Below are 10,353 nucleotides of genomic sequence, written 5' to 3'. Positions count from 1 at the left end.
GATTCAACTCTTGCCCACATTTCATGGAATGGAAAACGAAAGCCCATACGTGCATATCAGAGAATTTGAGGAGGTAGTAGCCACGTTCTATAACCAAGCCGAAAATGCCGATGTTGTGCGACTGAAGTTCTTCCCTTTCTCCATGAAGGACAAAGCCAAAAGTTGGTTATACTCTTTGAGACCTAGGTCTATTGGAACATGGGAGGAGATGACCAAATCCTTCTTTCTGAAACACTTCCCTAGCCATAAGAGCAACAGTCTAAAATGACAGATTTACAAATTCTTCCAAAAAGACAATGAAACGTTCTATCAAGTCTGGGAAAGATTCAAAGATCTGTTAAATCAATGCCCGCACCATGGCTATAAGAATTGGCGTTTGGTCAGCTACTTCTATGAAGGCCTCATGAGTCGTGAGCGCCAGTTTGTAGAAATGTTATGCAATGGTGAATTCCTCAAAAAAGAGCCAGACGTTGCTCTTGAATATCTCGAAGAAACCCTGAAAAAGTCTCACACCTGGACTAGTTCGAGTGCTACCGACAACACCAACCGACACAAACCATCTGGGATCTATCAACTTCGAGAAGAGGATAGTGTTAAGGCCCAACTCGAAGCTTTGAAAAAGCAGTTTGAGGTCTTAATGATGAAAAATGGCCAAAAATCGCACATGATCGCTCAAGCGGAACCGCAAGAACCATGCTTTGTTTTTGGAGGGATGGAGCACTTAGCAAATGACTGCTTAGCTTTGAATGAAATGAGGGGGGTTTATGAGGAGCAATGCAATGCCTTAGGGGCATATAACAAGCCATTCTCCCATACGTACAACCCTGGTTGGAGATGTTAGGAAAACTTTATACAAGATCTTTGTTTATTTTCATGTATATCTAATATTAAACAAATTAATACGAGATAGCCTAAAACATGTTTCTAAAATTGAATTCAAAGAGAAACAAAGAATAGAATACTTACAGTATATGCAGCGGAATGAAATAGTCCTTCCGTTAGTTTCTCTAACTCTTGTATCCTCTTTGTCGCAGAGTATTGTAAAGAAACTGAACCGTTCTTCTAATTTCTTCACAGTCTTCCAATGTAACCTTAGAATCACCTAGACTAGTGTGGGCAATTCTCAACACATGAGATAGATATAGAGAGAAGAAGAGAAAATAACAAAGAGGCTTAGAAAAGGACTTGTGTTTAGAGAGAATCTAAAACTATCAGAAAATCTGACTTGTGACTTGTCAAACTTATGTTTTGACTTCTCTCTAAGCACTCTTTTTATAGACTCAATTAGGCCATTTAATTTAATTAAAAAATAAATAAAATAATAGCCAATTTGAAGCCCTAGGTCGAAATTATCATGGGCTTTAGACCCGTGAAATTTCCCATTTGATTATAAGCCCATTGGACTTAAAATCAAGGCATGTATTATTTTCTATTGATTTAATTAATTAAATAATCATTTAAATCTTTTATCAAATTAATTATTTATAATTTGAACCTTGATTTAAACTTATTTATTAATTTAGATACCAATATATCTTAATTAATAAATCTGTCATAATTTCTCTTTTCTTCTCAAAATTACATAACTCTGTGGAATATCCAAAATTGACCTCGTCAACTTTGATAATTCTAATTGATAATTAAATCAATTAATTGAGACTATCTAGATGATTTTATCCAAGGTACAATGGGGACCATGGGCCTATGAATTGAAGCTCCAATAAGTTATCATAAATCTAACAAATAAATTTACTAACTTATTAATTCCTTGTGACTCCACTATAATCTCGGAATTGCACTCTTGAATTCATAGAATGCTCTATAACAAATATAGATACGCTATTAATTTCCATTGTTACAACCATAATCGACACTCAATCCTCTCTACAATGAGATAGGACTAAAATATCGTTTTACCCCTCATTGTATTTTATCCTCAAAACACTTAGTTCCTTGTAAATGATATTCCAGTAAACTAATTTAATTACTGAAATGAGATCTCTATCATTTAACACCTTGAACCAAACTAAAAGGAAACCATCATTTCACTTATTCATCAGAAGCTATAGATGTTCATATCTATGATTAACACTCCCACTCAATTATACTACCGAGTTCCCAAGATGTAAGTATGTGCTAGTCCGTAGGGTAAGCTAGTAATGAACAAGTCAAAGAACTCAAATAATACAATCGGTTAGAATACTAACCACTCAGAATTGAGATTGAATTGACATATGGTCAACTATATGATATGATTAGAATAGATAATAACAGAATGTTTACTTATCTTATCAACTGTCAATATCGGTCCTGTCCGATGTAACAAATACATCCGATCTTATCTACTTTGCTAATGTTCTGGAAAGAACATAACATTGTAATGTGTAAGTAGATCATATCGTAGATTGGCAAGTCAGTGTAAATCCGGTGCACTGACTAATCTTAGGACTAACTTATTTTGAACATATAATCATATTTATATTCCACTGTGATTACGTCACTATAAATAAGATTAGCTATATGCTCGGGATTTAATAGAAGTTTATATTAAACAAATAATCATGAAAATAAAACATGTGAGCAAAGTGATTAACCAAGTCAAAAAATGATTTCTATTATTTTATTGATAATAAAATGAGATTACAAAGAATTTGAGTTTTAATTAGAGCATAAAACCCCAACAGGAGAAACCACCCAAATTTCAGTTGGAGAGATTCCAACCAAGCTCAATCGTCTGGAGGCCAATAGAGAAATGAGCAACAAGTTCAACCATCAAAGGCGTATTCAGCACCTCAATACAATGCTCATCCACAGTGAAATTTTCTCGAGAATAATCTTCATGCATTCATGGAGGAACAATCCAAACTTAATCGCCAAATGATGGAAAAAATCAAGGAAATGAAATGTCAATTCTCAAAATTGACTGAATCCTTGGCCATTCCAGAAAAAGGCAAACTTCCTTCCCAACCAAAATTCAATGTGCAAGGCCAACACATGGCCCAATCTTCAAATTCTAATGATCAAAATGTCAAGGAAGTGAATGCCATCACGACGAGAAGCAATAAAACTTTGCAAGACCCACCCATAAAATCCAACACTCCCAGTACTCCAAATGTCATTTTCGAAAATCTACCACTCAATGCCACTCCAAAAGTACCATTTCCCCAAGCTTTGATACCTGTTGGGAAACTTCCTGCTAACCGAGCTGAACTCCTTGAGCACTTGACACAAGTGAAGATTAATCTTCCCTTGCTTCACATCATTAAACAAGTGCCTGCTTATGCCAAAATCATCAAGGATCTATGCACTGCAAAAAGGAAGCACCATGTCAAGAAGACTGCTTTCTTGACTGAGCAAGTGAGTGCGGTGATTGAACAAAAGGCACCGCCGAAATACAAAGATCCCGATTGTCCCACCATTTCTTGCCAAATTGGGACCCATGAAATCAGCCAAGCCTTACTTGATCTTGGCTCGAGTGTAAATCTCATGCCCTACTTTGTATACTCGCAACTCGGTCTTGGAGAAATGAAACCAACATCTGTTGTGCTACAGCTTGTTGATCGTTCCACCAAAAAGCCTAGGGGTATTGTTGAGGATGTATTGGTTCAAATTGAAAAATTCTATTACCCCGTGGATTTTCTTATTCCTGATACCCAATCTGTGGTGAACATGGAGTCTAAAATTCCTATTAGCCTCGGAAGACCATTCCTTGCCATTGCAAATGCTTTGATCAATTGTCGGAATGGTCTAATGAAGATATCGTTTGGAAACATGACTCTTGAAGTCAATATCTTCCACATCGGGAAACAACCCTGAGAAGATGATGAATGCTATCAAACATTCATGATTGACACTATAATTCCCGAGGAGGTTTAATTGCGAAGCAACTTTGATAATCTTGATGAACTTCTCCTTCTGTCTGACAATGAAAGTCCCCGTTCTATTGAGTCTACTCTTGAAATATCAGATCGCATAGACTCACGCCATAGAAGGACTCAGTTTTGGCAACCTTGCTTTGAAGATCTACCTCGTGAGAGGTCACAGCCAAAGACTTCAGTCAAAGAGGTTCCAATTGTTCAATTGACCCAACTTCCTAAGGGTTTGAAACATGCCTTCTTGGGAGATGGTGAAACCTTTCCAGTTATCATCTCATCTAACCTTCAAAATTCTCAAGAATTGCATTTACTCGAGCTACTGCAGATGCATAAATCAGCGATAGGTTGGACGCTTGCTGATATCAAAGGTATTAGCCCTCTAATTTGCTCCCATCGAATCAATCTAGAGGACGAAGCCATCCCTTGAAGAGACCCTCAAAGGAAATTGAACCCCACAATGAAAGAATTTGTAAAAAATGAAGTTTTGAAATTGCTAGACGCTGACATTATTTACCCGGTAGCAGATAGCAAATGGGTCAGTCTGACTCAAGTCGTGCCCAAGAAATCTGGTGTCACCGTTATCCAAAACAAAAAAGGGCTCCTTGTCCCCACAAACACGGTGACGGGGTGGCGCATGTGCATTGATTATAGAAAATTAAATGCCGCCTCCCGCAAAGATCATTTTCCACTCCCATTCATTGATCAAATCCTTGAACGTGTAGCTAGTCATCCTTTTTATTGCTTTCTTGATGACTATTCTGGCTATTATCAAATTGAGATTGCATTAGAGGATCAAGATAAGACCATTTTCACTTGTCCCTTTGGCACTTTTGCTTTCCGGCGTATGCCATTTGGCTTGTGTAATGCACCAGCTACTTTCCAATGATGCATGATGAGCATCTTTAGTGACTTGATCGAAATATCAATGGAAGTATTCATGGATGACCTAACCGTTTTTGGAAACTCCTTTGAGACATGTCTTCTTCATCTTGAAGCAATTTTAAAACGATGCATTGAGAAAGGACTTGTACTCAATTGGGAGAAATTCCACTTCATGGTATCTTCTGGCATAGTCTTAGACCACATTGTTTCTGAAAAAGGAATTGAGGTTGATCAATCCAAAGTCGACCTTATCTCCAACCTGCCGACTCCTAAGACTGCCAAAGACGTTAGGTCATTTCTTGGTCATGCTGGTTTCTATTGGAGGTTCATACAAAAATTTTCAATGATTTCCCGTTCGCTAAGCAACCTCCTAGCCAAAGATGCCACTTTTGAATGGACACCTAAGTGTGAGGAATCATTTTGAACGCTTGTCAATTCACTCACTTCCGCTCCCATCATTCAGTCACTCAATTGGAGTCTTTCTTTTGAGATCATGTGTGATGCTAGCAACTTTGTTGTGGGAGTTGTGCTAGGACAACGAAGGGAGGGGAAACCCTTTGTTGTCTATTATGCAAGCCGAACTCTCAATAGTGCTCAAATGAACTATTCCACTACTGAAAAAGAGTTGCTTGCTGCTATCTTTGCCCTTGACAAATTCTGATCTTATTGGATTGGATCACCTATTACGATCTTCACAGATCACTCCGCCCTTAAGTATCTCCTTTCCAAAAAGGATGCTAAGGCGCGATAAATACGGTGGATCCTTCTCCTGCAAGAATTTGACATAACGATCAAAGACAAGAAATGTGTAGAAAATGTCATCGCGGACCACTTGTCCCGACTTGAACTCAGCGATCCCGCTGATGGTCCACCTATTCACGAAGATTTCCCCGATGATAACGCTACAGTTGTCAAATTCTTGAAAGAAAATGTGTTATCAAGGTTCGGTACTCCTTGCTTTCGCAACAGATCCTTTGAGGCTCGTATGCGCAAGTACGGTGTACTTCATAAAGTTGCAAATGCCTATCATCCACAGACTAATGGTCAAGCTGAGTTAGCCAATTGGGAGATAAAACACATTCTGGAAAAAACGGTAAATCCCGACCGCAAAGATTGGTCTACACGTCTTCTAGATGCTCTTTGGGCATACCGCACTGCTTTCAAGTCCCCTCTTAGGATGTCTCCCTATCGGCTTGTCTTTGGAAAAGCCTTTCATTTACCTGTCGAGCTCGAGCATAAAGCGTATTGGGCTATCAAAGCCCTAAACTTTGATCTGAATGCCACAGGTATTAATTGCAAACTCCAGTTGTCCGATATTGAGGAGTTGAGAAGCGATGCATATGACAATTCCAGGATTTATAAAGCGAAATTGAAAATTGCTCACGATAAACAAATCCTGCGAAAACACTTTGAGCCAAATCAAAAAGTGCTTCTGTACGATTCTCGCTTGCACTTGCATCCCGGTAAACTGCGATCGCGATGGACTGGTCCATTTGTAGTGAAGCAAGCCTTTCCCAACAGTTTTGTTGAGGTCGAGAACCCAACCGATGGGAAAAAATTTCGAGTCAATGGCCAAAGACTAAAGCATTACATTGAGAGTGTGAGTCGTGTTGAAGAGGTCCTTCTTAAGGACCCAATTTATACACTCTAAAGTTCTGAATGGTTTGTTTTTTATATATTTATTTATTTTTCCTTTTATTTTTTTCTATCTTTCTTTTATTTTTGTATGCTTTTGTTTTTGTATTCTGTTTTGGGGTATTGTTACCAAGCTATTTTCGCTCTCGCCTTATGGACATGGTCATCATCCAGGTGTTCTCTCTCCTTACCTTTTTCATTGATTATTCATTTTGACATTGAGGACCCTGTCTGATTTTTGGTTGAGGGTGGTGAGCATGCATTGGCTTTCATTTAAAAAATCTTATTGTTGTGTCATTAGCATTCATTTAAGTCAAATTTTCTCAAAATTATCCAAGCATGCATATAATTTGTTGGTTTGAGTCAGTTCTTACTATGTTTAGCTATTAAGAAGTGATTTTTAGAGTTCTTTTGTGCACTTTCCAAACATGTGATAAATTTGTTGTTAACACAAATAGTTGAGAGAAATTTAAAGTTTAAAGTTTTTCATTTCTTGGTGAGTTGTGAGAGTTAAGAAAACAATTTTTTGAACTTTTATTGATCATTTGAGTTGGTAAGTCACATCTTTGGAATTTAAAACATGACATTTACTAGAGGGATGTTTTTCATATAAGAATGAGTCTTTGTAATAATTTTTAAATTTATGTTCAATAGATTTTTTTGTAATTTCCTTTCATTTTTGTGTTGTCTCTTGTCAAAAAAAAAAAATTAAAAAGGGAAAAGAATGATGAAAAAAAAAAGAAGAAAAACAAAAGAAAAAGAAAAAAAAAATAATATAATAGATAAATGAAAAAAAAGAAGAAAAAAAAAAGAGAACAAGAGCAACACTTCCTTCTATTATTTTGTAGTTGTTGAAAAAAAAATATTTCTATTACTATTATTTTGTGTAATTGTATTAAAAAAACAGTTTTATTATCATTATAGTTCATTTTCTTATTTATCATTTTTAGTTAGTTGTCATTTTTTTTTTTTGAGTTTTCTCATGTAAATCCCAAAGGTTGTTTGTTATTTGAATTCCAATAAGTTGATTTGCCTATCTTATGATCAATACTTGTTCAAATTGCTTGTCCTAAAAAGTTTATCTTTTCTCATTTAAGCGTAAATTGTTACATTTCCAACTCCAAGAGTGTAATCCGTCCCATACAAATACTTTCAATGCCCGTGAGGAATTTGGAGTTGAGACATTTATACTTTTGAGATTTTTCGATACTATTTGTGTTATGACTTACGATAAAATAATATAGTTTGGTGCACACACACACAACTCTGAAATTGCAACTGAAGTAATTTAGATAGTAATTTCTAACTTCTTGCTGACACTTCGAAAATGCTTAAATGATTTTGCTTGGTTTGACTTGATTATTCAACTTGACAATCTTCTTTTTCGCTTGAATTGCTAGGGACTAGCAATAAGCTAGTTAGGGGTTGTGATTAGTGCTAAAAATGCAAATTCATTGGTTTTAAAGTGTAAAATAAATTAAGTTTTAATTAATATTTTTATGAATTTATTGTAATATATTTTATAATTGAAAATATTAATTTTAAATTTAATTTGTGTTTAATTTTCAGGAAATAAATTGCATTTCGACATTAATAAAAAGAGAGAACAAAGAAATAGCTAAAAATGAAAAGGAAAATGAAGAAAATGGCATTTTTGAAGGAGTTTGGCCCAGTCCCAAAGGCCCAAACTGAAAGCCCAGGCCCGCTGGCCTCTTTCTCCACCTTAAGCGCCAGGTGTCCGCACCCCAGCGCGCCACACGTCCCAGCAGATCCTCCCTTCCCCTCCTGCGTTGACCGGTTAAACCAGGCTCCTCCTTCAGCCATGCGCCGAGCTCTTCAATGTAATACTTCAACCAAGCCAAACGTAGCTGCAGCCCAATGTTTCATCCGAAGCCCAGCAGCTGCCCAAACCCCTTCAGCCTCCTTTCAATAAGCCCAACAGGCCCAGTTCGCCCAACCAACCATTTTCCTTCAACCTAGCCGCCCAAGTGGCACATTTTCATTGGCTGGAAATGGGTCAAAACCCACTTATCCCACCAGCCACCTTCAACCCATATTTTGTGGGTATTGGGCCTTGCAAAATTGCCATTTTGAGCTTTAAAAGCTCATCTTTTTTGGTGCTTTAGAAAAAGGGCATATTGACCATACACCAAAATAGCTAGGATAATATTAATAATAAGATTTGATTTTTCAAAATCATATTTTATTATTAAGATTTATTTTGTAAACCCTATTTTGTTGTTTAATTTCTTTTTAGTCATTTTCTCCTTCTATAAATAAGGATTCTTTCTTCACAATATGTAGGTAATTTTTAGAGTAAAGAAACTATAGCAAAATTTCTACTCACTTTCTTCTCATATTTTCTTCTTAGAATTTTGTGAGAATCATGAGCATAATGGCCTAATCTTCCTAGGAAGGTTAGGGATGATTCCATATGCTAGTGATGCTATTTTGCTATTTTGCTACTTTGATTTACTATGCTCTTAATGTAATGTATTTGAGTTATTTATGTTCTTTCATCCCTATCTCTATTTTGTTATCTTTATTTACTTATGCTAATAGTATATAGGATTAGTCATGCTCTTTCTATGTGTTTCTAATTAGTAAAAGTAATATTGATACATAATTTTATGTCTAATCTTCTATTGCATTATTGCCCTTGGGTATTTTGTCATTTTTAGATTTTTCATAAGATTAACATTGTGCTTTTAAAGTAAAGAACTTTATAACTCAAATGGACTTTTGTTAGAAAAAAAATATATGGACTTTAATGTTATATTTTCCAAGTAAATGTTGGGATGTGAACTATTTACTTGTGTATCTTTGTAAATCAAGTAACCAAGTAACTAAACAAGCATATGGATGATTCTTGAAACCTTTCCATTTCTCAAACTCTTGATTACATCTTACCTCTATTTCACTTATCTCATTTTATTACTTTATCAAAAAGACAATACCAAAATCTCAAACTTCTTTTCTGTTGACGCCGTTTTTCGTCAAACAGTGAAAGAAGAGCACATAAACAATAACTGATAATGGCCAATTGAAATAAGACAATACAAACACACGATTTTTACGTGGTTCAGCAGTTAAATCTGCCTAGTCCACGAGTCTCTGTTATTAGACTCAAGATTATCTCTGGAAATTCTTCAGGAATGAATTCTCCAGAGTTTTCTCTCAAGGTTCAAAATTTCGGTCTTTTACAATGGTGCATGGCCTCTCTATTTATAGAGAAGATTGAAGAATACTATCCCACATATTTTGGGTAGTTACTCTTTTTGTGTAAATCAAATAAATGGCTTTAAACGCCTATAATCAGATATAAAAGGAAACGTCCCCTGAAGACCAGGGGACGTATAACTGACCAAATAATATCCCACGATTCTAGGGGATTTACAATAATAAATGAGGATTACATTTCGTATAGACATCACTTATATATATTCAAGGTGGTTATCAGGTATCTCCAAGGCTTTAACTTCCCAGGTTTCCCGTCATCTTTCGAGATCGTATGTGCGTCGAGCTCGGGACCTCTGATCCGGGGTCATCCCCGAAGATGGATGCGTCTCCGGAGCTACCTTTTCGAGATCATGAACACTCTGAGGTCACCATATTCGAGGTCGTCTATGTCCTGCAGGCTCGATATTTAATCCTGGAGCATATTTCCAACCTTATGAGTCCACTTGTTTGCGAATCCAAATTTCGAGGTCATATTTAACATAGCTCGAAATCTGGGTGTAACATCTTGCCCCCTCAAAAGTATTTGTTCGAATCCTAAGAGAAGGAAACTTTTGAACTACTTTCTTTGAGAACTGTACCGTCACACTTTTGAAAATGGACACGCGTCAGCTGGGTATTGCTCATTTTTTGGTACTTGAGTACCTTGGAAACATGCCCACGATCATCCGTCTGCCACCTTTTTGGTGCCATCTTGTCATTGATTCCCATCCGTCCGATCTAG

General features: G+C 36.4%; 1 non-coding gene across 1 annotated transcript; it reads right to left on the bottom strand.

The window, feature by feature from the left end:
* Window positions 1-256: 256 nt before the first annotated feature.
* LOC133820105 (small nucleolar RNA R71) lies at window positions 257-363 on the bottom strand. Its single transcript, XR_009886538.1, has one exon. It is a non-coding gene; the product is annotated as a small nucleolar RNA R71 (small nucleolar RNA).
* Window positions 364-10,353: the final 9,990 nt, after the last annotated feature.

Source organism: Humulus lupulus, chromosome 2 (genome assembly GCF_963169125.1).
Source record: "Humulus lupulus chromosome 2, drHumLupu1.1, whole genome shotgun sequence".
In the NCBI taxonomy this organism is placed as follows: domain Eukaryota; kingdom Viridiplantae; phylum Streptophyta; class Magnoliopsida; order Rosales; family Cannabaceae; genus Humulus; species Humulus lupulus.
Note: the sequence above shows the minus strand (reverse complement) of the source record. Positions and strands in the feature narration are given on the sequence as shown.